We start from the raw sequence: 4,692 nt of genomic DNA on the forward strand, positions 1-4,692 counted from the left end.
CTTGATTTTTCGCCTCTTTCCAATATAACGGGCCAAATGTAGCTTTTTTAGCACTATTATTCTAAAAGATTTTCCGAAAAATACAATATTGTTAAACTTCGTTGATCGGACGAGAAAGCATTTCAGGGAATAAATTGCATGACGCCAAAAATTGTCACGGGCAAAATAAAGGGGGGGGGGGGCAACGGCACGCGGTGTTCCCAAGCAGTCACCAATCCAAGTACTGACCGCGCCCAATGTTGCTTAACTTTGGTGATCGGACAAGAAACCATTTCAGGGAATAAATTGCAGGTCAAAAATTGGCACGGGCAAAAAAAAAGGGGGGGGGGGGCAACGGCACGCGGTGTTCCCAAGCGGTCACCCATCCAAGTGCTGACCGCGCCCAATGTTGCTTAACTTCGGTGATAGACCATACCACGTTGAATACCGGTGTATTCAACGTGGTATGGTCGTTGGCGACAGTTTATCAAACAGACACAATTTCATCCATTCCAATTTTATACAAACACTGATAAGAGTCGACACAATCAACGTCTAATTTGACATCTGTATACATTTTATTATATCACATAATGAAAAATATCAATTTGTTTCGTTTTGAGCTATTATACATCAAGCATTAAAATAAAGTACATACATATGTATATATGTATGTACTTTTAATAATCAGCCAACAATACGTATACAATATGTATACGTACATGCATATGAAGGTTAGTAAGCTGAATAAGCTTACTACCCACTAAGCTACATACACATATTCTAGATATGTACATACATATTTATATATGTAGCTCAGTGGGCAAAAATGTGTCACATTCAAACCCTGGCTGCGATTGTGTATTTCTGAAGTATTTTGCTGGTCAAAATTGGATGATTATATGTAACCAGCAGCATAGATTAATGGTTAGCATGTTATGCTTCCAGACCAATAGGTCACGGATTCAATCTCTACCCGGTGCTGCTGGCCAAACCAGAGATATGTGACTCCAGGTCGCTCGTTTCCTATCAGATTTTTTCTGATTTTCATTGAAACGGTTCCAACAAATTGGCAACCTCACAATTTTCGAGTTTTTGAGCATCTCGAATTCGCTCTATGATGCTCTGTAAAAATTACTCTCAATTATTTATCGATGGTCAAAAAGGCGTATTACCTATGAGGCCTTCCCGGTTTATGTATTATATGTATTATATGTATATATATATATATATATATATATATATATATATATATATATATATATATATACATACATATATATAAAAATCTAATCAATTATCTCCCATCAGAGTTTGCCATTTTTTTTATTATTTAGATAATAAATAATACGTAAAAAATTGCTCACTTTTCTATTTGTATCACAAATGCGAAAATACGTCATTCATCGGTTGTTGACAAACATTACATGTTCGCGATTGGATCATGACTGTACATAATTCGCTATAGTAACGTAAATAAAACGTGACTAGAAATCTAATTAGCAAAAACATATAAAAGCCTTGTAAAAATAATTCAACTCAAAAAGTTCACATCCCGGCTCTGCTTTATGAAGGACTAGTGGTTTTACCCGGCTTTGCTCGGTATTTGTAATATAAAACGCTTAAAAATGGCCAATCTCATAGTAAACAATTTATTTGAATAGTTTTGTTTTATTCAAATTTATTTGAATATTCATTTGTTTTTGTTTTATTAAATTTAACGTCACGTATTCTATGAACCAACGATAGTTACATACATACAAAGTCTCTTTCAAATTATATATTATAAAATTCACCACCGGCGCCTTCGCCCCTGAAGCCTTCGCCTCCGTAGCTTTAGCCCCCCCCCCCCCCCGCCAGACACCGGGGGGCGAATTTGGCGAATTTGTCGAGGGCGACTTGTTTTCGATTATCGAACCAACAATACTTACATACATATGTATAAATATATACATACATATATATACACAAAGTCTCTTTCGAAATTATATATTAGATATATGTGGTGACACGACAACTCGTTCACAGATTTTCCGTAAACCGAGTATGCGCTCCAGGCATTACGTATACGGCCATCTCTTTCTCACCCCGTCTGTTCACCAAGATCTCGTTTACTATGCCATTACGTATGCAGCCATCTCTTTCACAGACCATCTGTTCACCGATAACAGACGGTCTGTGAAAGAGATGGCTGCATACGTAATGGCATAGTAAACGAGATCTTGGTGAACAGACGAGGTGAGAAAGAGATGGCCGTATACGTAATGCCTGGAGCGCATCCTCGGTTTACGGAAAATCTGTGAACGAGTTGTCAGGTAACCGATATATGTATGTATTTCGCATGACAGCAAAACAAGTTTACAATATAAATTAAGTTTACAATATTCATATGTGAATGTATGTTTGTGATTAGTGATACGCATCGATAATGTATGCAATCAAAAGTTTAAATCTTTTTTCAACGGACTGATTCAAAACATCAAAACAAAAACAAACGAAAAAAAAACGAGAACTAGGAATTTAAGCCGCCGAAAACTCGATGGCCGCATTCGAAGTGGAGGGAACCCGGAAAACTCTGAAAAATGTTTTCACTTTTGGTGGTCGCGTCAGAAGTGGGCAACAATAGGCGTCGCCCACAATAAAATTATTTGTACCGGTTTCCCCGGAGGGGTGGGTGGTGAAAGCGAGCCGAGAGGGTTGGATGGGAGGAAAGGGAGGAGATGAGGCGGCGGCGGGCCGTTTTCAAATGTAAATGATTTACCCCATTTACCCAGTTCGGGCCTGTATAATGGCGCAGACGTAAACTGGCAATCCATTGACCCGGGCGCGCATTGACGCGCTCAATTGTGCGCCGGATTTTCGCCACTTGCCCGCGCTTTTGCACCGCGATAACTTTGTCTTGCCCACCCCGCAGACATCGATCTTTGATATGCTAAATGTCCATTGTCGGAATCGACAGGTTGTTGCCGATAGCCATGATAGCGTCAATATTGTTGTTGTTGTTGTTGTTGCCGTTGCGACTAAACTTTCTTATCGATGCGAAAAAAGTTTAAGCTACGTACACGAATGAACATATGTATACATATACATTTGTCTGTACAGTTTCTGAATATAGAAGCAAGAATTGATTGCAATATTAACTATTAAATTAAACTTTATTTTATTTTTTATTTATGTATATACCGTGCAGTGGCATTACGAAGTGATCCAATGCGCCATTGCGGCCAAATATAATCTATTAGTTACATTTTATTCTTTTATTTTACAGCCATATATGTTTTTAACATTAAACATGACATCTATGAAATATCATAGCGAGCAGCGTGGCTCGGTCGTTAAGCTTCTGCTTAACACTGAGAGGCGCCGGGTTCGATCCCTTGAGCTGACCTCGATTGAAAATAATTTTTCTGTATATCTGTAATGCTGCTGGTCAGGCCAGGATTTGTGACTCCTGGTCGATCGTTTCCTATCAGAGTTTGCCAATTTTCTCTGATTTCATTGTTGAAACGATTCCCGATTAAAAATTGGCTAAAAATCCTTCCTACCCACTATGTCACCACTATTTGAGTATGATAAATGTAAATATTACAATATAATGTGTGTGTATAATTCATAGATGTCTCGTTAATTATCGAGTTTTAGTCAGTGTCTCGTAATTTAGCGACTTATATAATAAAAAATGCTGAATTGTTTGTAATTGGCCAGGAAGGCGCATTGGGGTTTACCTGTAATGCCTTCCTGGTATGAAATAAAAAATAAAAAAAATAAAAAAATCATCACATGGCTGTTGGAATATTAAGTTATTAAATAAAAAAAATTTAAAAGAAACGTGTCGGTCCTGTGTTCGATCTGCAGACAGTCAAATATTTTTCAAATATATTTAATTTACTATTTATATTTAATTGTTTAATATGAAAAAAAATAATGTAAAAACTAATTACCTACCTATGTACATATAAACAATATAAAAATTAATTAATTAAATAAATTTTCAATAGATGGCGCTAAATGCTCGGAGACATAGCGCCGTCTATTAGCCTAGAGGAAACATTAGTAGCAAACAGTATATATAGATGTTTTTTTCGTTTGTTATTATATTCGTACGTTTTGTTAGCAGTGTTTTAGCTGTGACGTACATATGTATGTCGAATCGAAACGACTATTATAGTACGGCGAGAGTTATCTTACACAGACACAGAGAATAGCGATATTATACATATATGATATTGCACAGAATTATTGTAAGCATTATACAAGGCAAAATAAAATATCAATTAACATTGACAGAGATATATATGGTTAAATTTGAAGCATTGTATACAATTCAGTGAAATTCGAGATGCTGAAAACTTGAAATTAGCGGGAGATGGGTAAGGGTTGCTAATTTGCTGGAATCGTTTCGATGAAAATCAGATAAATTGGCAAACTCTCTAAAGCGACGAGTGTACTCATGTATATACATATGTATGTAGATACAATACGATCAACACAATCAATATAGACATTTATACAATACGAATTCATACAAACATCATCTACAGAGACATTTATGGAGAAATTTTTGCAGCATTTTATTATACAAAAAGGCGAACCGAAAGACGCTGAATATCTTGTGATCTGCAATTTGGTGGGAAAGAAGATGCCCATTTTACAGGAACCGTTTCAATGAAAATCAGAAAAATTGGCAAATTCTGATAGGAAACGATCGACTTG

General features: G+C 36.5%; 1 pseudogene; it reads right to left on the reverse strand.

Moving 5' to 3' along the window:
• Positions 1 to 328: 328 nt before the first annotated feature.
• On the reverse strand, positions 329 to 457 carry LOC143920622 (5S ribosomal RNA; annotated as a pseudogene).
• Positions 458 to 4,692: the final 4,235 nt, after the last annotated feature.

This window comes from Arctopsyche grandis, chromosome 12 (assembly GCF_051622035.1).
Source record: "Arctopsyche grandis isolate Sample6627 chromosome 12, ASM5162203v2, whole genome shotgun sequence".
Classification (NCBI taxonomy): Eukaryota; Metazoa; Arthropoda; class Insecta; order Trichoptera; family Hydropsychidae; genus Arctopsyche; species Arctopsyche grandis.